Source organism: Rhinolophus sinicus, chromosome 12 (assembly GCF_057876585.1).
Source record: "Rhinolophus sinicus isolate RSI-liver-muscle chromosome 12, RSI-T2T, whole genome shotgun sequence".
Taxonomy (NCBI): domain Eukaryota; kingdom Metazoa; phylum Chordata; class Mammalia; order Chiroptera; family Rhinolophidae; genus Rhinolophus; species Rhinolophus sinicus.
The window spans coordinates 30,173,537-30,199,526 of record NC_142512.1 but is presented as its reverse complement, the minus strand read 5'-3'; the positions used below and the strand labels follow the sequence as shown (position 1 = coordinate 30,199,526).

The following is a 25,990-nucleotide window of genomic DNA, read 5'->3' as shown; positions in this document are numbered from 1 at the left end:
AATGACAAAAGACACCTCAGGGCAGACAGTTCCAGCCCCACTTGCTTACGTGGCCTTAGGTACCTCACTTCACCTCTCTGGGCCTCAGTTCTCTCATATGTAGGACAGGGAGAGGACTACCACCTTCCAGGTTTGGAAAGAAGATTCTAGATAAGGATGAAGCCCTTCTTGCGGACTAGGAGCTCAAACAGCAACGACCACCATCATCCTCCTCCTCCCTCGGGATCATCCATCCCAAAGACAGGAGTCTAAATCAGTTCACCATTACAGCTGCACGTTAGAATCACCCAGGAAAGTTTCTTCTTTTTTTAATACCAATGCCCAGATCTTATCCTCAGTGATTCTGATTCAGGGGTCTGGGGTGGGAGCTAGGGAATCAGTACATTTTTCATAGCTCTCTAGGTGACGCTAACGTGCACCTATGGCTGAGATCCATGATCTAAATCAGCACTTCTCAGCCGTTAACACGCACGAGTCTCCCAGGGATCTTGCTAAAATGTAAGTTCTGACTCAGTAGGTTTGATGTTAGGCCTGAGAGTCTGCATTTCCAACTAGTTCCCAGGGGATGCCAACGTGGCTGGTCATGGCCTCAGGAGAAATGGCACCTAAAACTCAAGATCTTGGACAGATGGCTAGAAAGCTTATAAGGTTCTTCTCTGCAGTCTCACAGGCCGGCTCTGTCTAGCTAAGCTAGAGCCCACTGCCTCCTGGAAGCAGGCAGTCAACTATGACCTTAGACTGGGGGCACAAAGACCCAGAACTAACGCCTGTCCCCAGATGACTCTGACTTTGGCTTCCTGTTGGCTTTTTGAGTTCTAGCAAGAGCCTGCAGACAAGTGTGGCCACAAAGACACACTAGCAAATTAATCATGACACCACACCCTGCATTCACACGGAGTTGCCTTCTCAACACCGTCCAAGGGAAAAGCCAGAAGGAAAGGGCCCTAGTTACTTTCACTTGGATAAGCGGGGTGTAGGAGAACATGGTCTGACTTGGCAGGACGTCCCAGCCAGAAGGAGCTGAAAACAATAGCAACTCTGGTCAGCCAGACTCCTCTGATCAGCCAAGCAGGAAAGCTTCCTGCCTGGAGCTGGCTAGGTAAGTGCACAGTTGAAGGGACTCCAGGAAAATGTGAGCAGGGAGAGGGCTGGGCGGGCAAGTCCCTTCTGGCTTTGAGGTTGGTGTATTTTGTGACCTTGAACAACATCAACAGAACAACACTGACTGGGCACCTACTTCCTATGTGCCAGGGAATATCACAGAAATACTCTCATTTGATCCTCACATCAACTCTGCCACTCAGGCATCACTGTTTTCATTGTATAGACGACAAAACAGAGGCTCTGTGGATAAATGACAAAGGAAACGACAGAGGACAGAGGACAGAGCCAGGACTGGAACCCGCACTCGGCTAATCCTTCCCACTTCCTTCCTTACGTTGCTGCTGAATACTTTTCAATCTCTCAGTGCCTCAATTTACCCTCTCACTAGGGCAAGGAAGAAAGGAAAAAGGACATAAATGAACAGAACTAAAGTTGGCTTTGGGGCTCCAAGAACAAAGGAAAACGCGTATTATCGTCATACTGATCGTTAATCATGATCATCAGGAGTGTAATTAAGAGACACTGCGAGAAAAGATGGGTGTTTACCCTGACATTTAGGGTGGCTAAGCGAAGCACCGGCTTTAGGCAGTTGCCAGAAGCCCAGGCGACTACAGCCCTCAGTCCCTCTGAAAAGGGGTGAACAGCACCTGATGACTCCAGGGTGAAAGCCCACGAGACTCTGGGGGAAGTCCCTGGTTGTGAGCTAGAGAGAGTCCAAAAACCCAAGGAAACTCAAGGAAGGAGACAGCAGGATTACAGCAGCATGTTCCTGGCACCTGGGCCACCACGCTAGGCTGCAAATGAGATTCGACCAATGTACCAGCGGACTCTGAGAGCCAACCTGAACCAGTCTCCCATCACTTCACCCCTGCACAAGCCACAAGGAGCCTCCTGAAGCAACCGAAGGCCACTTGGATGAGTGCCACACTTTCAGGACTACAGAACTGAGGGCTGAAGAGGCCATGCTAAGTAAGACCCTCAGTCCCATCAAGGACCCAGGCCCCTTCTTGCCAAGGCCCTGGCCCTGGATTAATATTATCCCAATAGAACCCCCCAAAATGACTCCTGACTCTCATGCTCCATAAAGTTCTAAAGCTTAAAATAAAGATGAGTTGGGGAGGGCGTGGTCAGCAGTAGGGGAACACCCCAGTAAGCAATGGTACGGCCAATATTTCGCCGGATGAAATATTATACAGCCATTTAATGTAATGTTTTAAAACCATACCGTTTCATTAAAAATGCTCATGACACAGCATCACATGAAAAAGCTATAGACGAAAATAGGTAATCAGTAAGATCGCAACTATTGTTTTAAATCTATGCACATAAAAAAAAAGAGCAGAGGGAAATACAACCAAATGTTATCAAGTGGCAGTATTTAAATGATCAGAATGATCATTTAGAATTAAGCATTTTCCATTTTTTCTTCAATGAACATGTAAACGACTCAGAGCAAGAGGAACACAGTCTAACTAAAACCAGTATGTCTGAGAAGTGATGGCATATACCCCACCCCCACCGCAGGCAGCCCACAGCAATGAAATGGAACACAGCTGCAATCCAGAGGTCTGCGGGGCTGTTGTGGTCATACCTGGACCAGCAAGCCAGTGGGGTACCTATCCCAAGGGGCAGAAATTCTACAGGGAACATAAAAGCCTATTAGCCCTTAAAGTGCTCTAAAGGATTTTGGGGAGAGATGCCAAAGTGAAATAGTCCAGTCAGGTGCTCTGCCCCAGGCAGAGAGGCAGAAGACAGCTGCCACTGTGGGGTCCAATGTCCCTCAGAGACCCCTAGCAGATGAGGATTCCTGCCCACTACACAACCCCCACCTCAGCACAAGGATATAAAAGAGACAGGCTTCACCATATGGGGTTCAGGGGCCTCCTGGGAATGCCAGCGGGAGGGAGAATGGCAGGTCCCTAAGCCATGTGCAAATGTGAGGAAGGAAGGAGGTTTAAAGAGAAGGAACTGCACCAGCTGTCTCTAAAAGAGCGCTAATTACAGGGGCTGCTCCGTCTGAACAAGGCCTAGTACTGCAAGCAAAGATCCTCCCAGGGGCCCAGCAGTCCCCCAGCCGTCTGTGCTCTGCGGCCTGTGGCTGCTGGCTCAGAGACAGCGAGCAGGAATCTGGCTGGGGCTGCAGGCATGCTGCCTCCCCCAGCTTGACAAGGAGGCCCAGGTCCGGAAAGGAGCTTCCATAGGTCCTGCTTACTGAGAAGTCTGCAGGATACGGTCAGGAGGCCTGTGCCCAGTGCCAGGCTGGGAGACACTGGAATTTTGAGAGGACTAGAGAATTTCGTTTGCTGGAAATTTTAAAGACCTAAGCATCTGGAACAGCTCAACATTAAAATGAAAGAAAAAAAAAAGTGACGTCCTTGTCCCTTGAACCCAGGAAAGGGGCAGGATCAAAAGGAGAGATTAGAAATGCAAGTTCTGAAAAAAAAAAAAAAAGAAATGCAAGTTCTTAGGGGTCGCTCACTCAGGACTCAGGGCAAGGAGCTCAAGTTCACCATCACTGATGGCCCCTCCTGGATGTCCTGCTGCCAGCATTTCTGCTGAGACACTGGGGAGACCTGAAAAAGGCCCACACTCATGAAGCTATGGAGGCAGGAAAGGCCTTGGAGTCAGACTGGGTCTTGTCCGTGTTCTGGGGCTTCCTTGCCGGGGGGGCTGGGGCAGTCCCTCGATCCCCAGAATAAGGTGCACGTGGTATCCATCCTATCAACCACATGAAAAACGTTTGCAGATCCATGAGGGATGTATGGGATGGTCCTCCTAAAAACTATCCAATTCTAAACAAATGGAAGGTGTCATTATGATTAGTGGGGTGTCACTATAAAGTGGGGGCATTTTGCTTCCCTTCCATGACAACATGCAAATGAGTAGCAAACTCACACGAGCACACACAAATTTTTTTTAAACCATTCACCAATCCATTCTAAAACAGAATTGGATGGGACTTCCTCAGGAACATATGAAATGGGGCTCAGAGGCTGCGGTCCACACGGGGCCTCTAGAACCAGAGGGAAAGGGGAGAGAAAGGAATAAACAAAACCAGGGAAGAAGTAAGAAGGTTAGAACCGAGATCCTACTCTCCTGGGAATGCGCCCACATCCCTGGGAAAGAGGCTGAGATGAAAGGGAGACGCAGCTGGGGGAAAACAGGCCGTGAGAACAGAACAGCAATTGTTCCCCAGGACTGGCCAGGCGCTGCACCCGAGCAGCCGGCCAGCACTGTCGCTTTGTGCCTTAACGTAATTAAGGGGCCAGTGGGGGCCAATGTTTGGAATCCTTTAACTCCTTGCCATTCTCACACAACAGCTGAGCCAGAGCGTGAGGCTGTAACTGAGGGCAGCACTGGGTTTCTGGGCAGCTCAGCTAAAAGGGGGCAGGCAAGGGGCAGGAGGGCTAGGGCGGCGAACCCTTCATTCAGCGCCTGCAAAGCACTTCCTCCTCCTGGGCACTGTCCCCAGGAGTTCCCTGAAGCCCTGCCCTGACCCCAGTTAACATGCCCACTAATTGCTGGGGCTGCAGAGAACCCGAAAGCCTGGGGAGCAAAAGCGCCAGAGTTAATTAAGGAGAGAGAGAGAAAAAAAAAAAGTCGGCTTCTCAGTTCTTCATTTCCCTCCTCCCTGAACGCTCTGAGTTGGGCGTCTAGTTTCAGGGAAGCTCCGGAGGCAGGGATATCCACGCCAGGAGCCAAAACCAACAACAGCACATGGAAATTATTGAACAGGAGCAGCTGGATCTAAAGAGCTTCTAGTAGCCTTGCTCCAAAGCTCTCCAACCCTCCAAATTTCCCAGAGATATGTTAAGAGGTCCACTCCCCACCCATCCAAAGGAAAACCTCATGTTCTCAATCCAAATCCCACCAAGGTGGGATTCCTCCAGAGGGCAATGAGACATTCTGTAGGCTAAACAATAATAATGCAACGTAAGCATCTGACAAATATCACCTTATCTAATCTCACAACTACCCTATGAGGTAGGTACTATTCTTATCCCCACTTTGCAGATGGGGAAACTGAGGCTTAGATGAGATAAGTAACTAACCCAAGATCAGCAAGCTAGCAAGTAGCACAGGAACAATTCAGACCCCAGCACCCTAACACTACAGCCTGTGCATTTAACCCCTACCATGCTGAGGGTCACTCAGATATTCTAGTACACTAGAAACAAGCCCTGCTTACCAGAGCTTACAACCTGGTAAGAAGTTCTCAGCCAAGGGTCCTTTCAATGAGGTCCATGGATGTCCGTTCCCTCCCCCCGAAATCAAAGGCACAATTTAATGTGTTTGTGTGTGCATGTACTTTTCAGGGTAGCAGGGGGGTATCAAAGTTCTCTTTAGAGTATCAAAGGGATCTGGGACCCGAAAAGAGGTTAAGAACCATGTGCCAATGAGGTAAAACCGCACTGCTTGCCAAGTTGACTCTAGAACAGAGACCTTCTAACTTGAGAAAAAGCCTCTACTTTTTCATTTCACCTCCTTGCTCTGATGAAATAGCCAAGAAGACCGCCTGAATCTCTCCAGAGAGGATGCACTGAGTTAGGCAACTTGGCACTGAAAACCCATCCAGACTTCTTGGGAGAGGGTACCAGGAGATACACTGTGGGAGAGAGGAGGGAAAGGTTAAGGGGGTGGAGGGGGACACCTGCAAATAAAAGGGATTTCCTACATAGTGTTTATTACTTCCTTTTTTTTAGATTTTTATTGGGGAAGGGGAACAGGACCTTATTGGGGGACAGTGTGTACTTCCAGGCCTTTTTTTTTCTCCCCCCAAGTCAAGTTGTTGTCCTTTCAGTCCCAGCCATGGAGGGCGCAGCTCAGCTCCAGGTCCAGTTGCCGTTTCTAGTTGCCGTTTCTAGTTGCAGGGGGCACAGCCCACCATCCCTTGCGGGAGTCGAACAGGCAACCTTGTGGTTGAGAGGATGCACTCCAACCAAGTGAGCCATCCGGGAGCTCAGCGGCAGCTCAGCTCAAGGTGCCATGTTCAATCTTAGTTGCAGGGGGCGCTGCCCACCATCCCTTGCGGGACTAGAGGAATTGAACTGGCAACCTTGTGGTTGAGAGCCCACTGGCCCATGTGGGAATCGAATCGGCAGCCTTCGGTGTTAGGAGCAAGGAGCTCTAACCGCCTGAGCCACCGGGCCGGCCCTATTACTTCTTTTCATCATTTAAAAACAAGTTGCAACATTGTCCCAATTCTGATCCTGGGTTTTGCCTGGATCCACATTAAGGAAAATTCTTACCAGTGGTCCCAAACTATCAGAAATTAGCAAGGGGAAAAAAGTTTCCATTCCAAACTAATCTGCTACAGTTTTAAAGACCACTATCTGTCTAAAAACAAGGGTGTCCCTTAACTGGGGTCATTGGTCCTCATTTTCAGATGACCCAAGACAGCAAACAATAGCAATGGTGCTGCTGCTCACATCTGACGGTCAATATTATCAAGTGCACATTCTGTGTGCTGGGCTCCGTGCTTTACTCCCACTGATTTCATTTAATCTTCCCCCCAGCCCTAGGAGGCAGGGGCATTATTGTCTCTGACTTTCAGATGACAAAATTAAAGCGCACAGAGGTTAAACAGCTGTCCAAGAACACACAGCAAGTGATGGAGCCAGGATTCAACCCCAGGACTACCTGACCCTGAAAGATGGGTCTCTAGACCAGGGCCACTAAAAGTGAGTCCACAGACTATCCACACACTGTTAGTTATGGGTCCTTGTTAAGATAAGTACAGAAAACGAAAATAAGGGTTTAAGCACATTTCTAGCCATTTGTCATTGCCACAGCATCCGAGCACGTGACAGTGAACGTGCCTCTTTGAACAGGGTACACATAGATCAGTTTGGACATTGTCACACTTCCGCAGATTGGTCACACTCCTTGGGACCACATATGAAAATTCATCGACGAATGAATGAAGAAAACAACCTGTCCTTCACTTCAGATAGTTTGAGAAGCACTGCTCTAAAGGATTCTGCAAAGACAGGAGCATATATGACACTTAAACGAGGCCTCCAGCCATCCCTCCGTAGTCCTCTCAGCATGCAATTTCTTCTAACACAGCGCTTCTCAGACTTGAATGTGCATAGGAAATACCCAGGGATCTTGTTACAATGCAGACTGCCTTGGGCAGTCTGAAGGGGGGCCTGAGACTCTCCAGGTTTAACCAGGTGACGTACGGTTGGTCTGGGGACTGGATTTTGAGGAGCAAGACTCTAACTGTACAAATGCACGGAGGCAGATGGGGCTGGTGTGGGAAACTCCGCCTGACAACACCAGCTAGAGCCCGGCAAAGGGTCCAACCACAGGTTCACCACTCAGGACTGACTGTGAGGAGGGCAGAAGGCCTTGCGATTGGGCTCAGCTCACAGGCAACCCTTGCAACACCCCTTTCCCCACTCCAGCTTGAGCCTGGGACACCCAAAGGCCCTTTTTTCCTGAGTTGAAGAAACAGAAGCCCTCTCCATCCCAAGGGCTTGACAGAAGGCAGAGAAAAGCAGCTCAGAAGCATTTGGAAACATTCAGGGGAATCCAGCTACAACCACACCCTAGAAGAGAAGGTATTCTGAGAAAACTGTGCTGCCTGCCTTAATTCTGCTCAGGCCAGACTATAACTGGATCTCGGACTGGGACGCCCTGGGAGGACTACTACACACACGTGTCAGTACCGCCCTGTTTACTTCCTAAGAAAGGATATTCATGTCTATGGTAAAAGCTAAGAAATCGAATTAAGAACTGGAAGCGACAGAGGAAGGGGTGTAACGTGGGTCGTCCCCCAGAGGTCAGAAATGGCCCCTCCATGGCCACTCCTGCAGACAGAAAGGGCCACGAGCAGCTCACCTCCAAAGAAGAACGGTCCCCACATCCCTCAGGTTTCCTGTTCTACTCCCTGGAAATTCTTGACAGTGGAGCCCTTCCTCCTTATTACGGAACTTAGTCTCTCCTAATTCAACTTACGGCACAAGGACTGAAGACTATACTTATTAAAGGGGCAATTCACAGTAAGAGCTCCAGACCTCCCGTTCATTCAGGGTGCTCAGGCATCCATTCAGAAATATTTATGGAGCAACTGCCACGTGCCAGGCACCATCAACACGTGGGCATATAGCATGGACTTGGAAGCCAAGGGCCCTTTGCCTCCCTTCTCTAAAATGCAGAGAATACATGACAGAAGGGGCCATAGAGCTGTTAACTAAGGCAAAGGGCACTGCCTGTTCCTGGAGCCAGAGGGCAAGTGAGTTCACATATGCACAGACTTAGGGAAAGTCGGCCCCAGGATGGGACTGGGCATTTGAAGTTGATGTACTTGACAGGGGCGCCTTCACTTGACATACACTAGGCAGAGAAAAGCCTGAGGGTTACCAACACACAAAGCAAACAAAATCAGAGGGGCTTGATGTCACAGCCAAAAGCATCTGGACCAGATGGCAGCCCAACTCCAGGGAGCATCAGACTGAAAAGCTCCTCTGGATCTTGGGTGACTCTCGTGAAACCATGAGCCTCTGTTTTCATTGCATAAACCAAATCACATTCTCCAACCTCCAAACCATGTCATGTGCTATTTCCCCGTACACGATGGCCCCACCTTGCTCCTCTCCACCCAACCATGTCCTTCCCTCTCCCAGAAGTCTGCTGAAAATAAATCTCCAGAAGGTCTGGTCTAGGCACTAAAACAGGGTTTCTCAACCTTGGAGACCACTACTGACATTTGGGACCAGAAGACACTCTGTTTGGGGGGTCGTCCTGTCTATTGGAAGACGTTTAGTAGCACCCTTGGCATCTACCCACAAATTCCAGTAGTACCACCACTCCCAGTTGTGACAACCAAAACTATCTCCAGACACTGCCAATGTTTCTAGTGCAGTATTTCCAAATCGTCCCCATTTGGAAATACTGCACTAGAGGGATTGCCCACAACCCTTACTGCACATGAAAAACACCTAGGGAGAGCTTATAAAACTCATCTACACCTGGGCCCCACCCCACACACGTTCTGATTCTGGACTAAATGCTGCAAGTAAAGAAGCATGTCTGTCACTTCACAAATCTTTAATGTTCTTTTAATGTGGTGGCTGGGTCACCTCTCCAGAAGCATAAACTGTATCTTCTTTTTTTCCCCCTCTCTTCACAAAGTTCCAGAGAGTGCTCCATGCAGTTCCTCCTATTTTATGCTAATCAGAAAAGTTTGGAAAGTTACTGAGCCTCCTTCACCCCCACTTCTTCAAATAAAGAAGCCACTTTAGCCCAAATTCAACAGCATATGACAAAGAAGAATTTACAACCTTCTGAACTACAAAAGGAGGTGGGGACAGAAGAGATGGGGGTTGGTCCATGAGAATCCAGCTACCTGTTTTTGGTTCCAGTGTCCATGAAGAATCCCCATCCATGCTCTCCCTGGGGTTGTGAGAGAACTTTGCTGAGTGACCAGGGTGCCAGCTATGTGTACCCAAGTTTATTGAGCTCCATACCTCCTGACAAGAATGGAAGGTATGAGGCTGGGGGTCAGCAGCAGTAGCAGAAACTCCAGTCTACAGACTGAATGCTGCTGGTTTCCTCAGGCTGACAGTGACTTGAGAATAAATGACACAAGCCCAGAATCAGCTCCTTTCTGAGTTGGAAAGTCTAGGATCTTTTCCCATACCTCCCTTAAGGATCCCCAGTAGGATCTTGGAGAGCTGACTGAGAGGCCTGGCCAGCGTTAAGAGATGTAGTCCTGCCTCCCTTCCTCCCCACGCCTGAGGCTGCCCCTTCAGACAAAGCCAAAGAGGAATGCAGTGTCAAGGGAGAAGATCTGGTTATTAACTCCTGTCTTCCCTAAGAAGTGGAACTGCATTCATCATTCACTCATTCAGTAACCATTATAGTGAATACCTTATAAATGTTCTACCATGTTTCCCTGAAAATAAGACCTAGCCGGACTATCAGCTTTAATGCGTCTTTTGGAGCAAAAATTAATATAAGACCCGGTCTTATATTATAGTAAAATAAGACCGGGTCTTATATTAATTCTTGTTCCAAAAGACGCATTAGAGCTGATTGTCCGGCTAGGTCTTATTTTGGGGAAAACATGGTAGATGCTTAGAGAGGGAACATGCCATCCTTTGTGATGTGTAACTTGGGTTAGATTAAGGACAAAATGATGAGAGGAGAATCCCAGGACCAAGCTCCTGCAATGACAGCAAAGGCTATTCAAGCTCCCAAGATCAGCGTTCTCACTAAAATTCACTGGCTAATACATAAGAATGCAAATTGCAATGGTTACATTACATCTAATGAATGATTTAGAGCTTTTACTGAGATTATGCTTATTTGGTATTCATTGCCAACAGGACGAGCAAGCAAGCCTTAACATCTGCTTCAGGTGGCCCTGGCTAGTGTGTTGAAATAGGTCTAGGGCACTGAGGCCTTCCATTCTGAGGTGGCCAGCAGGACAGCAATTTTTTTTCAAGCTTCCTTCCCTCCCTCAATTACACACATACACATACACCCTGTTGCCTAGAGACTGAACACATTCCTGATGCTTAGGCTTCTTTTCATGCTCCAGAAGCAGAAGCTTTGGAAACTGGGGCCTCCAGGAAACATGCCTGGGGCAGGGGAGAGGAGGGGAACCCGGAGTGACATTTCCTCACAACAGGCCTGCCCCGTCCCCTCCCTTTCCTCCCCAGGTTTGAAAAGCCCCAGCAGGCTGGAACTGAAGGGCTCCCACAGGGAACAAGGCCCCCTTTGAAAGCCTGTGTTTACCACAGCCCAGGGCAGGGGTTGCCATGGCCACGGTCCACCTTGGCAGCCCAGAGCAGGCCTCAGTGCCAGGAACTCGCCCTGACCCCCTTCTAGGGGACAATACTGGCCCCCCACACCCCTCTCCTGCACACCTCTCTTGAGCTCCCCCCCCTCCCCGCAGCTGTGGAAACGCTGATTTTCATCAAGTCCTCGGCAGCACACATAATCCTGTAGGGAATGAAAGCAGATTAAGGCTCCTGGACCCAGAGCAGGCCAAGCAGCCGCCTCCCTCAGGGGCTGTCCAGAGAAAGACCTGGAACTTGACCTCCTGAGAGACCACGGGCCTGAGGGAAGCGGACTGGCGGGGCCACACCCGCCTCCAGCGCGGCCCTGCCTCCTCGCCCCGACCCGTCAGGCTGCTAATGACGCTGACTTATTTATGTAATTCATTATCGCTGCATCCCGGAGCCCAGAAGGGCCCGGCCAGGCGAGACCTCAGCGGAGGAGGAAGGATGGGAGGGGCCGCCTTCTGGGCTTCAGCCCGAACCTGCGGGCCGCGCGGGCTGCGGCAGCCACCACCGCGCAGCCCTGGGACAAAGACGAGGGCCAGGCCTGCGGGAGTCGGCGCAGGGAACTTCAGCCCTCGCGGGGCCCCACATTCCTCCCTTGTCCCTTCCCCCAAGAGGAGCCAGAGGGAGCCGAGCCTCTAAATAATTCAGCCCTCAAATTGCTCTGTGGTCAGAAGGGTTTCTTCATTTATTTTTTAACTCTCCAGGCTCTGCAGTTTCACAAGGGCAAACGCTTTAATCCCAAACCTGGCCCTGGATTTAGACTCAGAGCCCTCCCAAGTTCCTAGCCCAGGACTGAAGTGAAAGAGCCACTAAACTTCTAAGTTTCTAGGGCGTTATACCGAATTCAACAAATTGCTGGAGCCCAGGTACAGTGGCTGGGAAGCAGATGGGGGCACTAGGAGGAGAGGCCACAGTCGTTGCACGGGCTGTGCCTGCTTCCAATTGCACTTTGCAGTGATGGCAGAACGGAATAAATAGAAAGACCTAAGGGCAGCCTGCTATACCTACCTCCCTGTCAGTGGGGTCTCCCCAACCTCCAGCTTCCTATCCCCTCACAGGCTTCTTCCTGCACCCCCCACGCACCCCTATACAGCATTCATGTTCATTCTAACTTTTTTAAAGGGCCAGGGCACACAGTATTACTGCACAGCCGAAGGTCCTTCCTTCGAATTGGCCAGCTTTGCCTTTTATTAATAATATTAGCTGGTATTGTATTGAGCACTCATTTCACGTAATCCTCACAATAATCAGATGAGGCAGGTACTATTAATATCCTCATTTCACAAGTGAGGAAACCGAGACCCAAGGAGGTTAAGAAATCTCCCCAGGTCATACAGCTAGCAAGTGAAGAACAAGGATTCAGAACCAACTGTCTAATTCTGGACTCCATGCCTCAATCCCCACATTACACGATCTATACATATGCTGCGCACACATTGCCTTCAAAGAGCAGAACTAACTAAGCCTAGAGAGGTGAAGTGACTTGCCCCGTTGAGGCCATCAGCTGGACAAGGACCAAAGTGCCATAATCTGGACTGACATCCTTTCCACATCACACAATTTGAACTACAGAAGCATCCATATTTACACAGGTGAGAGCACAACCAAGGTACTCTCTCTTTTACAATGTTATGATCTTACGGCCTATAAGCGTAACTTGACCCCTGGCAATGCCCCATGCTAGTCCTGTCTACTCCCTCTGGTCCCTGCTCCGTGACCTACCAACAAACAGCTCCCCTGCTTCCATCAAGACTTTTTGTTGTTGTTGTTAAGACTTTTAAATTCTCTCTCAGTGTTACAATCTCTCCTATCCCTCTTCAAGCAGTGCAGTCTCCAAGTTTCCTAAAGAGAAATCCCATGCCACCATGCCAGCTCACATTTATGTAGCACTTTACAGTTCTCAAAGCTTTCTTACAGACATTATCCAATCGACTTGACAACCCTTGAACCAGGTAAGCATGGGCTCCTTTTTGAGGACTGCCTCCACCCTCATTCACAGGGAAAGGCCTCCCAAGCCATGGTGGTACTATATGACCATGTCCTCCAGGCTACAGCTGATTGGACCAATGGGAGACAGCTGACACAAACAGGCCAATCAGATTCTTTCCCCAGGAATTTGAATCAAGGTTCTGAGATACTATTCGGTCTGGAATGAGGTGGGTATAATTAGAAGCTGACAGGCCATGACATCTGGCGCACATCCACAGAAGCAGTGGCATCCTGCAGTTCTAGACACTTAGGAGGCCAGCCATATTTCCTGCTCTTGATTCTTCCATTCCCCTGTGGCTTCAAATAGTTCAAGCTGGTTTCTGTTACTTGCAATCAGAAGAGTCCGAACCAGAAGATGGGCTGAGTTTTTGTCCTCATTTTATAGATGAGGAAAGAAGCTCACAGAGGTGAATTGACTAAATGAAGGTCACATTACTAACATGTCATAAAGGAGAGGTTAAATCCCTGCTATTTGGCTTTCCTTCAATACCATCCCAGATTAAAGGAAGTGGCAGGTGTTCCCTTCCTGTCAGTGTGAAAACATGGTAACTGAGGATAAGCGATTAGGCCAGAGGAGCGCCAATGGACTAAAGCTTGGGACAAGAAATACGAAATGCTCTTCTTTGAAATCATGATGACGGCCCTTTGCCCCTCTGCATTTCCCAGCCTCCCTTGAAGGTAGGTTGGAACCACGTGACTAGTTCTGGCCCATGAAATGCAAATGGAAGAAACAGGTGTCAGTTCCTTGCCAAGGCTGTTAAAAGCCAGGAGCTGCCTCCATCTCTCTCTCTTCCCTTCCTGTGGTCACCTGGAAGGCCCCACATTCCAGATGGCTACAGCTGTGTGGCTACAGATGGAGAAGAACAGCCTAACCCACATCAGACTTTCCATGAGCACAAATTAAACCTAGATTGTGTCAAGCCCCTGGGATGTCAGGATTTGATTATTACCACAGCATAGTCTAGTCTCTTCTGACGGAAGCATACCAAGGATTCAAACTGGGCCCTTCAGCATATTGCTCTGGTCTGCAGGATGCTACATTCCTTTAACATGTATCTGTTTAACAAATATTTCTAGAGCACCAAAGACAAATGCTGTAATGGGTACAGCCAAGAGCACAGGAGTAAAAAAGACTCAAACCCTCCCTGTAAGAAGCTCTCTATCCAGTGACCTCTAGGCCCCACTTTGAGGCTAAAAGGAACTATTCTACAGGTGGGAAAGCAGGACCTCCCACCTGGCCACTGGCTAAATTAGGCCCTGAGAAAAGGTATGCTACCAGGAAGCAAAGACGGCTTGTCCCAGCGACTGAAAGAGGGTGGCAGCCAAGAGTGAATTCGTACCTGGCTTTCACACCCTGGGCTTTACTAGCTCCCCTCCTGCCAGCTTCATGGCCACACACAAGTGTTACCCTTGCCCTGGGCACAGAACAGAGGAGAGAGGGCATCAAGGAGGAGTTATCAAGAGAACAGGTGGATGGCAGAAAACAGAAGCAGTAAAAGACGCAGCTCAGGTGCCCTCACCCTCCTCTGCAGGAGAATTATCTCTACCGGGAATCACCTGCCCGCTTAATTTATTTTAACCCAAAAAGACCCTACAACTGAGCTTTTCTCCCCGGACCCCATGTAGTTAAGGACTAACTAGAGAAACCATCACTCTGTCAGGAAGTGGTGTCTGGCTACATTCTCCTTTATGCCAAAAGCTAGATGAGAAGTTAGGCAGGCAGGGTCACCATATACAGTTGTGTGGCCTGTTCACTGCACAAGGTGTCTATACAAAGGAGTGAATGGGCTGGAATCCAGCCTATGCTCTGCTTACCAAGCTGTGTACCTAGGAAAAAGGGTCCCTACTAATTCACACCAAGGTGTCTGCTGCATGCTGGAGCCATAGGAGCACTGGAGCTGGGGCTTCTTCATAAGGAATGAAGTTTGGTGATGGGTACACAGGAATTTACTATCTAGTCTCTCTAGCTTTGTGTCTATTTGAAATTTCGTGTCTATTTGAAATAAAAGGTTAAAACAAAAGATGAAATAAATCATCCCACCTGGTAAGTGGCTGTTACTTAGACAAGTTACAGGTAGTCCTTGATAACACTGTGATTCTGTTCAATGTCATTTCGTGATAATGTTGATGAGATGCCATAGGAACTTAACTCTTGTTTATGTTAATTAGCCTGTGGCAGAATTGATTTCGTTATCCATTGCTTCACCACAGTTCCAAGAACCTATGGACGCTAAGTAGGGACTTACTGTACTTTACCCCTTAGGCCTCAGCCTCAGTTCCCACATCTCAAAAGACAATAATCCCTAGCTCATAGGGTTGGTATAAGGACTCAATTAAATTAAGTGAAACGCTTGACACAGAGTAAGTCCTCTTATACATGGAGCTATTTGCTGCTGATGGCTGGGGGCAGGAAGGAGAAGGAAGCAAAATGGGGGCAGAGGGACATTGTCGACAAAAGCAAATCCTCTGGGAAATGTGTGCTAAGAAGCCAGCTACAGTCTGAAAACATAACCACCCTATTAATGTGCCTAAATTGGGCTTCCAGGGAGTTGGCTGGAGGGAGTTTTCTTGCAACCCCTCCCTCCAAGGCAGATTTCACATTCCTCTGGGGACACCAGCCTCAGCTCAGAATCCAAACTAAAGTCCACAGAAAGGTCACAAAGAGTAGCTCAGAAAAGGATGTGCTCCCCAGCCTCTTGGCAAACTTAAAGTACTGCTGGGTGGGGTGGGGCGAGCAGGAAATGCTCACTCCTGGAAGGCTCCTTACTGGTTGTCCTAGAGGAGAACCAGAGGTCTCCAAAGATGTCCCAGGGGTTAAGCATTAGCACAGAAAGGGCCCCTGCCACCTTCACTGGGACAGGGTAAGAGTAGCCATTCACATCCCTGAAGGTCAAAAGCTATTTTTGAAGGTCAAAAGCTATTTTTGAATTGCCTACCTTTATGCAATGAATTTTTATGTTAATATTCTTCAAAATGATCACTGCTGTGTGGGAATTTCACCAGTGGTTTATCATTAGAAAATGAAACTTACAACCCATACTCCTTTCCCCGTAAGGCCTATCCACAGGGATGGAGAAGGCTGAGGGTGGCAGTGACAGGAAGCTGGAAACTCTTCCCAAAGCCCCTGGAGGGACCTCACCCTTGGCTCAAACCATCAAGGCCCTGTGTGTCAGCCTGGCCTCTGCCCCGACACAGAAGGCTTCTGGTTTCAGTCAAATGCCATCTCACTCACTCACCCTCTCCTTTCTTTTTTTCTTTTCCAGGATGAAAGCAAATAGGATGATTCATTCTCTTATTAAGTCAACTCATAAGAAAAAGGGAGGTCACCCAAGGTCCCAATCCTCTGTTGAACACAAGCTTCTCCATGGCTCACCCCCATATACACTTCATAGAAAGGCATAGAAATGACAGCAATTCCACAAAAAAGCCCATCCTTCACCTTCTCTTTCATGTCTTAAGAATTCACTATGCTTGGCAGCTTTCTAAGTTTCTAAAGCTGTCACAGCTGAGGGCTGAGGTGGGCTTTAAAGACAGGCTACCAAACAAAATGTGATAGGAAAGAGACACGTGGCTCTTAAATCCTCAGACGGCGAAATCCTTCACAGCAGATAGTAAAAATCCACCCCAAAAAACGTCCTTCTCTGTCCTGCCAGCTCTCTTCAGCTCTGTCCCAAACTTAGAAACAGTTGTTTCCCTGCAACTCCAAAAAAAGCTCTCATATGTTCCGTCTTCTCATTCTTTCCAACACTGTGATCTGTACACTTAATCTACCTCCAGGCTCAGCTTATCCCTCCCTCACCTCATGAAGTAAGAAGAGAAACAGTCATAGAATTAGAAGTACAACGCTACAACATCATAAAGCCCTCTTGTAAACACCATGTACTGACTCAACAGCCTCGCTATCTGAGTTCAGACCCCAGCTCCTCAACTCATTGTGGCCTTATGCAAGTTGACTTAACCCTCTACACCTCAGCCTCCTCATATGTAAAGCGGTGATAATAAGACTATATTCATATAGGATTGAGTAAATAAATACTCTTAAAATGCTTAGAAAGGTTCCTGGCATGCAGTAAGCACATAATAAATGTTAGTTATTATTAGACCATCACAACAATCCTGTGTGTAGGGATGATTATTACCAGCTTTTTTAACAGATGTGTTCAATAGCCACTTCTTATTATGGGTATAATAATAGATTAACCTCAAGAAAAGTACAAATTAAGAAGTTAAGTAATCTGCTCAGGATGACCCAGTCCCTAGGTGGCCGAACTGAGACTGGATCTCTGGTCTTGGACTCCAAATCGCACACTCACAAATTTCATACTTTAAAACGCTCCCTCCCTCAGGCATGGAAATTTGAGAAGTCCCATGCATCAGCTCAAGCACACATTTCAATTCTGTAACCCTACAGAGTGGCAGTATCTCAAGAAAAGTGCCGCAGGATTCGCCAAACAAAATTAATTCTATTTGTTTTCATATTCCAAGAAAATATACCAAAGCAGCCTTCCCGAGAAGGTCCCACCCCATCGAAGGTGTCAAAAGACCTCACAGGGCTGAGGATCACACTGGCCTCAAGACTAAAAGGGCTCCCTCGGGAGGCTCCTAGGCTGTCAACGATTTGCAAAAAAGGTCAGTGCAAATCATTTGGGAGCGCGTTGTGCAGGCATGGCCTAAGACATGTGGACTTCTGCCAAGCCCATTTTTATTTAAAACATGCACTGTCTTCACCCTTGATATACAGCAGCCAGGCTACAGAAATATTTCCATTACAGCCAAAAGCCTGCATGCCACCACAACTCACTGAAGTGGATATTTCCAATTGGAGAACTCCTCAACAAACACATCTAAAAACACCCCAACCTTTCCTACAGAGGTAACCCATCTGGCATTTAGGAAACCTCTAAACACTAGTAAACGGTATTTGTGGAAACAAATGGTTTGGGGATCATACAACCCCATGCCCAAGTCCAATCAGATCTAATAAAAGGATTGAGCCCATTTCTTCCAGCTCTATGATGAACATTCATTACGAGATTTCTACACAAGCACTTTCAGAAACGCTCTTCACATATTTCAAGACTGTGATGAAATCACCTTATGACCATGCTGGAGAGGACTAAGAACAGCGTTTCGCATTGTAGTCCTGGTTCTACCACTAACTAGCCCCATGATGTCATGAAATGATGATGGTGATAATAACAAGCACGGCAGCAGCGGTGAACATTTATTTAGGCCAAACATTATGCTAAGGTCTTAATGAGTATTTGACCCTCATTAGCAACCATTCTGGATTATTATTACTCCCATTGCCTGGATCAAGAAACTCAGAGAGATTGATTAACTTGCCCCAAGAACACAGCAGCAACCAGCAGAGGCTGGATTGAAACGCAGGAGGTCTGACGTGGTGGTGCTTAATGACCCAGCACCACAAATTCCTCTAGGAGCCGTCTGGATGATCTTCGAAATCCTTTCCGGCTTTAAAATTCAATGAGCCTCTCTTTTAGAAATAAAATGAATTTATGACTGTGAGAAATAACATGCAATGATGCTTTAGCACTGCTAAGGTGGAATGAAACATCTGTGTATGCCTCACCCAGATCCAGCCAGGGGAGGAAAACTGATGATTTTCTAGGATAATGATGCCCTATGAAACAACCAGACTGGCCCCAAACCATCTCAGGAAAAATGACAGCTTGAGGTTCTCAGAGGATGCATCAACTTGCAAAGGTCTGCAAGTTCTCAACTATCAGCTCTCAAACCTTAATTTGACTTTTTTTTTCTTAAGGAAAGTCAGATGCAAGAAAGTGCTGCACAGTGGGGGCTAGTGTTAAGGATAGCACAAGATGTATGTAGGCCTTGTGGCATTCTTACACTTTGCTTTCCTCTCGGGTCTACACCTGCTCATGGAACACCCACCTCATTCTGGTAATCTGTGTTTTGCAGCTTCCCCTATGCCCTCCTAGCCCGTGGCTCAGCAGTCCTGTAATTAATTGCACAGGGCTTTAGCCTAAGCACACCTGCTGATATCTTCATACACTCCCTCCCTCACCACCTAGCCCAGCCTCCAGACACGCAGACATTCAATGGCTGCCTTCCCCGACTCCAGCTCTGATTCATCCTCCAGGAGCTGAGCACGGGAGTTCCCTGCCCACCCACCCTGCAATTAGCGGACAGAGCCAATGGTGAAACTCTCTCCCATCTCACCCTTCTCTTGCTCTCCCCCAGCTCGCTCTCTCAGCTCCTGGTACAGCCTGAAACCGAAACTAATCTCAGACCTGAACGAAGTGAAATCATTTCCTACGCCTGATCACCCTATATGAACATGACCACAGAGAATCTTCTCCTCAGAAGAGCTCCAAATCCAGCTTGCTAGTCACCCAAAAAAAAAAAACACAGAGCTCTGTAGGTGTCCCCCTAGAACCCAATGCTTCCTTAATGAATAGGGGATGGCAGGGTCAGAGGAGGAAGCAAGAGTTCTTGCCATAGTGTTTTCTGCTGCTTCTCTTCAATTTGCACAAGTCAATTTAAATTCACCCCAAGAACTACAGTTCACGACCCGGTATTTTAAACTCATTGTCAAGCATCGGTTCATATTTGGCTCATTCTTAATCAGATTCTCTTTGAGAGCAAGCCTTGTTCTCTTCAGAGATCTCTGTGGCCATCTTGCTGAATGCAGCTTCGATTGCTATACCACGTTTTTCCTAAATTTGAAGAACGCAGCCTTTACTTTTGTGCAAGGAAACAACAACAAGAAAACTAAACCAAGCAAAAAAAACCAAGTTAATATAAATGAACAAAACATCAGCCGTGGATGATCTTTCAAAGAATTATAAATTTTGAGAAAGATCATAAGCTGTTTTGTTAATTACCCTTGGCCCCAGCACACTTTTGGGCGTCTTTCTCTGTTGCTGGGGGCATTATGTAATGGTTCTACTGTTGGCTTAAGCAAAACAGAATTGAAAGGGTAAATGCATTGACCCAACAAGTGGATGGTAAAAGAGTGATAGCTTTTGGATTGTCTGCTCTTTACTCTTCATCCAACAAAGTTTACTGAGGGCTCCATATAGGCGCCCAAAGCTCTGCTAGGTGCTGGTCCAGCGGGGTGAATAAGACGACCCACTAGTTCTGACTGGGCATGACATTCTCAGGGGCATCTTCCGAGTAAGAGCTGAGGCTTTCTCTAGTTCTAACAGCCAGACAATACTTGCAGGTTTCTCGCAACCCTCTTCACAAGGCTTGGACTCCAACCTGTCAGGCTGTAGGGCACTTGCAGGAAACATCACCTCCGACCAGGACCAACGCAAGGCAACACGCAGCTGTAGGGCAGATGTGGTTTGTGTCTTGGTTCAGTAATTAAGGGGTGAGCCACTCAATGTTACTGGACATTCTTCAGGCACTTCAACAGTACAATGAGCAGTTAGGCCAGATCTGAGCAACCTTCTAGCTCAAAAATCCCGGTTCCTTTGACCCTCCCATTACTGAGCTGACACAGACCTCTTGGGGCCTCTACCATATCTTCCTGTCTCCAGATGAAACCTCATAAACCACAGAAACAAATGGAACTGGTTCCCATTTCTAAAGACCTTCGTGGGAGGCCATTCCACTGCTCTCCTATGAGTCACTTGTTCTCACATCCTATCTGGAACGTTGTCCCCGTACCTAACTTGAGTCCTTCCTCCGCAGCTTACATTTATTTGCCTCTGGTTCTGCTTCTAAGTATGAAGAGGCAAGAGTGAATCACTGTTCTGAGCAGTACTCTTACGAGACTTTTATTTCTTCTTCAGCATGTTCACTGCAGGCATTCCAGGAGGTGACGATTAAAAACCACAAAAGCATCAAGGAAGCCAACCACACTTCCCAGTTCCTGCCTTACCCTGGCAAGAGTGTTGCAGGATTCAGAAAATATGACTGCCCATTACACTCCCGAGTTCAAAGAGTAGGAGAGTAATGTCACAGCAGAGAGAGCAGCCACTTTGACCATCACTAAGCTTAAGTGCCCCCTCTTCCAGGTAGCCTTCCCTGCCCCGACTCCTCTTCCAGAAGGCAAAGCACCCCTTTCCTCAGTGCTTCGCCTCATCACAGCACTTGCAATGGCAACTGGAGTTCTAAGCGAACATGTTTGTCTCCTCTACTGGACGGTAAGTTATCTTTCTTGCAGGCAGGGGCCACGCATGTCTTAGTGACCTTTGTACTTGGACACAGGCTCCAGTAGAGTATCTGGTACTTGGCCAGGGGTTCTCAGCAGACAGTGCTAGCCTGAACCTTCCAGGCATGTTGCAAAGATGTCTGAGCGTTGCACTGGCAGCCCTTGAAACAGAGCATGAGCCCTCCCAGCCCCCCCTCCCCCCCACTAGCACCCTCACCTCCTTCCACCCCCCAGCTCAGTAGGGGTCGCTCTGAGAATTTCTCTAAGGATATAAGCTCTGTAGCCAGGCCTCTTAGCTTCAAATCCTGTCTCTGCCACGTGATCTTGGGCAAGTTATTTAACCTCTTTATGTCTCTGTTTCTTCACTGAAAAAGAGAGATAAGATCTCAGAGGGTCTTGAGAGGATTAAATGAGCTGGTCCACGGGGAACACTTGGAACAGGGTCTCACCCATAGCAAGTGTTCAGTGAGCGTTGGAATTATTATTTCCCAAGCCTGTTACTTCACAGAACCCTCACCCACCCCCTGCAGCTTCCATTCTTATCTACATATTGTGCTCCCCCACTAAAGGGGTCCGTTTCTCCAGGCCCCCTTTGCCCTGTTCCTCTAGGACCAATGTTAACATTAACATAAAAAGTCAATCACGGATCACGATCCTCCCTACACGCCAGCTCCACCAGCTTATAGGGCAAATGCTCCAAAGAGAAGGGACAAGAGTCCCACTCAGCAGGGCTACAAATGCTGAGTCATTATGCCCCCAACTATGCTTCTCACTCCTCACCCTGGACGTGATACCCTCTGCTCATAATTTGAGAGTCTCACTCCACCCCATCTCACCCCTCCAAAAGCCAGCCTCAGCCTCTATCGTTTTTACCAAAGACGGTCCTTAACAATAAGGAGCCTCAGAACATTAGCAGCCATGTGCAGAAATAATAATAATAATGGCGTCTAAAGAATGCTTAGTCTGTCCGGTGTACATGTTAGGTCTCCTTTAACTCTTTCTAGAGCTGAGAAACTGAGGCACGCACAGTCATAGAAGAAGAAAGAGAGATGGGATTCTAGTTGGGGATATGTAATTTCAGATCCTATACTCTAAACTACTAAGCTATATGGAAATGGGCACTAAGTGGCCAGATTGCCTCCTGGGGGTGGAAATTAGACCATTGGAGCTGGAATTTTTTTATCCCTCCAATCATTCCTCAAAGACACTTGGTGCTGTAACAGGAATGAAACGGTGACATTTTATGAAAAGGGAGTTTATGTTTATAGACATTGTTATCATATTTATCGTCATGACCTGTTTTAAAGAGAAGAGCAATCAATGGCTGCGTTGAGTCCATATATTGCTCTGACACATCAGAAGTACTTACTGGGAGGCTAGAAGCAGAAGGGATCAGAGAAGCGCTGAGTGAGCCAACATAACCAGCATCCTAAACTCCCCAACCTGTGGCAGCCAGGGCAGCAGCGGACAGACAAGTCCTGGCCACTGAGGAATTTGGATCTTTACTCACTGCCACAGGACCCTCACATTTCACCAAGAAAACTGCCAAGTCCTAAGGCAGGGACTGCTGGACCACAGTGTCTCCAAGGCCCTTTATGGTTTTTACTTCCCATAAGTGCAAGAGCCAATAAAAGATGCATCACCTCCTCCAGGCCATCTTGTTTAGCCCCAGGTGATCCCTATCTGACTCCCAGCTTCCTGCCCCCGAGGCTGTAGAACACGTCCTACCTCCCTCAGTGTCAGGATGGGAATAATCCATCAGGCTGAGTAAATGTAGGAAGCTCTGCAGGAAGAAACAAGTGTGAGCGGTACTATATGCCAAACACTGTGCTTGCTAGGTAAACATAGAACAATCCCCATGAGATACCTTGTCTGGGGGCACTTGAGTCTGAGCAGGGTTTCTTAATACCAAGCCAAAGACATTGCAGGTGCCAGACTCTACCAAAGGCTCTTCCATATCCCCAGTAAGTGTAGATGCCACAAACACCTAAGCAGCAGCTAGGCCCCAGTGAGCTTTGACTTAAGGAAGAAATGGCAGGCCAGGCCGCCTCAGCGATGCACTGGGGATGGCGATAATCACCATCTGGCCGCCACTTGCCTTTTAAAGTCTAGAGGGATCTAAGGAACCTACCATACCTGGACCTTGGCTTTGGCCAACTCTGCCCCAAGACCTCCTAAAGAGGAAGAGAATCTTTCACACTTAAACTCTCCACTGAAGCACCTTCTCCCACCTCAACCCCTTTTCCCCCAAGAATGAGCTGGGGCTCTTAAAGTGCCTGGTTTTATATTCAGCTGAAACACCAGAATATCCATCCCTTACCCTAACCCCTGTATTTACCTCTAATTCAATAGCCCTAAGGCCCTGGACCAGTGCCCAGAGCCTTCCCACCACATAGACAGCAGAATCAGCCCCTGGAGGAAGGCCTCCATCTGCCCCATCTGCCCCATCCTGGCTAACTATAGGGAGCTGGGATCTGGTCCAGAATTTACAGGTCTCCATGGCCACAAATCCAAAGTGGTGTTGGAAGGTTATGAGAAAAGACTTCTTGAGAGGTCTGCTCTTCACACCCTGGGATCACTGACCAGCCACAAAGGAGAGAACTGTTCTGATGGACGTAGGCTGAACCACAGACTGTGGATTAGGGATCTTTATAGGGGTCCCAGTTCTAAGGAATATAGTAACCCTCTGATATCACATACAAAACATGTCCCTGCACACACACGCATGTTTGAGGGGGGAGGGGAGGAGAGTTTTCATCTGGTTCTCAAAGGGGCCCATGACCCCAACCTCTGGCCCCAAGTTCCCCCCAGTCATCGTATCATCTCTAGGCTACCCGAGCTGTCCAAGGCCTTTCTCCTATCCAAGGATGTGCCCAGACCTGAGGCACCGCTCCTATTGCCTTGTCTCCTGCTCCTTCCAGCTACAGAGAGTAGACAGGAGTTTCGAACAAACCTTCCTGTCCACACCCGCCAGCTTCCTGCTGACCTGAACCAGGTTTCTCTCTCCATCTCAGAGATGCCACCCTCCACTCAAATTGAGATCCTGAAGGCATCAACCCCTAACAGCAGAGAGGACCCAATTTCACATTTAATTGCACACGGGCTAAATCTCATCGTGAGATGACTTTCTGCATCAGAGAATTCCTGGTGTCCCTCACCTCCTTCAGGCACACCTAGCTAACTCTGCCCAGCCAGTAAAGATGAGCATGCCTGGCAAAAGAAAGGGATAAAAGGCCCAGAAAAAATCTCCCTAAGGCCTTTCTCCTGGGCCAGGGTGGCTCAGGGTGCGGCAGGATCACCAACAGGAAGGTTTGCTCCCCATGCCCCATTACCCAGCATCGTAGGGCAGGTTCCTGTCTCATGGTCCTCTTGTATGCTGTATCACCTCTAGGACACCTTATTTCTAAATTCCCAGTCATTCCCCTCACCCTCCACTCAAAAAAAAAAAGGAAGGAAGGAAGGAAGGAAGGAAGGAAGGAAGGAAGGAAGGAAGGAAGGAAGGAAGGAAGGATCTAAAACCTTCCTCCCCCCAAAACAAATTCCTCTCCAGGAATTTAATTTCAGTATACATTTCTTGGAGCTAAAACTTCTTTTAAGGGGAAAGAAATGGGCAAGCCAGTGCTAGGTGTAAGGAAACAATGCAAAGAGAAAATGAAGAGGAAAGAATGAATTGAAGCAAACACCAACCCCCCAGAGCTCAGAGCCCGGGGCCAGAGAGCCGGAGGGGCGGGGGAGCAGGGGCGGGGACAGTGCGTTCTGAACTTTCCCTAACCGAGACGTCGGGAGATGCAGCTCCCAGGGGACCGGGTGGGACCAGAACAGGCTGAGGCGACCTGTGACATCGGCTGGGGCAGGAAAGCGAACCTCCCCTCCTCCTAAAAGGAGCTCTGTCCGCAGCAGGCGCCCCCGCCAGCCGTCGCCAACGAGCCAGCGCCCCAAGGCCCGGGCAAAGCGGGGAGGGGCGCACACACAAAAGGGGGAGCGGCGGAGAAGGGGCTCCGGGCGGCGCGGGCTCAGGGAGGCCTCGCTGGGCACCGCCTGCCGCTACCCACCCCTTAATCCCGCGCGGCTCTCCCAACCCCCAGATGCCAGCACGCCCCGCGCGCCTATAGCCCGGGATGAGGTGGGGGATCCGGAGGGAATCGAGGCCGGGACCTGCCGCACGCGGCTGGGCGGCGCGGGCTCCAGGGAAGCCGCGGCAGCAGCACCGGGAATCAAACTCGCGCCGGCGCGGCCCTCCCCGCCGCTCCTCGGCGATCGGTGCCGGAGAAGGTGGGGCCGCCGGCCCGGGGCCGGGGCCGGGAAGGCGCGCCGGGCTGCCTGCTAGGGCCGCGGTTGGGGGCGAACGGCGCGAGGGGGCGGAAATCTTACCAAGCAGCCGCCACAAGCGTCCGCGCCCTGCGGGCCGGTGGGGCCGGCGGGCTGGGGGAGGGGAGGCAATCCCGCGGCGGCGGCTGCGGCGGGCCCGGCGCGGCCGCGCAGCTGGGGAGCGGGAGGCGGAGAATGCGAGGCGAGGCCAGCTTCCTAGCGGCGGGCGGCGAGAAATGCAGCTGTCCCTGCGCGCCTGCCGGCGGGGCCACAAGTGGGGCCGCGCGGGGAGGAGCGGGCTGCGGGCGGGGCGGGGGCCCGGCGGCAGCGCCCCCAGACCCTCTTCGGATACCCGATCCCTTTCGAGAGAAGAGGACAGCCGGAATGGAGTCCGAAGGCAACACGGTGGCGGGGGCTGGGGGACGCCCGGTGAAAATCAGGAAAATCCCCGCCGTGCCCACTCCCACCCCCCACACCAGCCGCAGTGACTCCCCCGCAGGCGGGCAGGAGGGCGTGAGCGAGGAGCCTCGGTCTCCAGGGCAGAGCAGGATGCCGGGCGTCCTGCCCCTCCAGTGTCGGGGAGCGGCGCCAGGAAGGCGCACCCGCGAGAGGGTGGGGCGGGGATACCCGAGACCTCGGCTCTGAG

At 49.4% G+C, this 25,990-nt stretch overlaps 1 protein-coding gene across 5 annotated transcripts in view; it reads right to left on the bottom strand.

The window, feature by feature from the left end:
- Positions 1-25,990, bottom strand: part of CUEDC1 (CUE domain containing 1) — a 75,659-nt gene extending 49,669 nt beyond the window's left edge. The window contains exon 1 of one of the 5 annotated variants that reach the window (XM_088802138.1): positions 25,408-25,990. The gene's annotated coding sequence lies outside the window, so the exon portion shown is untranslated. The remainder of the gene's footprint in view (positions 1-25,407) is intronic. The other 4 variants (XM_088802140.1, XM_088802137.1, XM_088802141.1 and 1 more) reach the window with 4 other exon arrangements.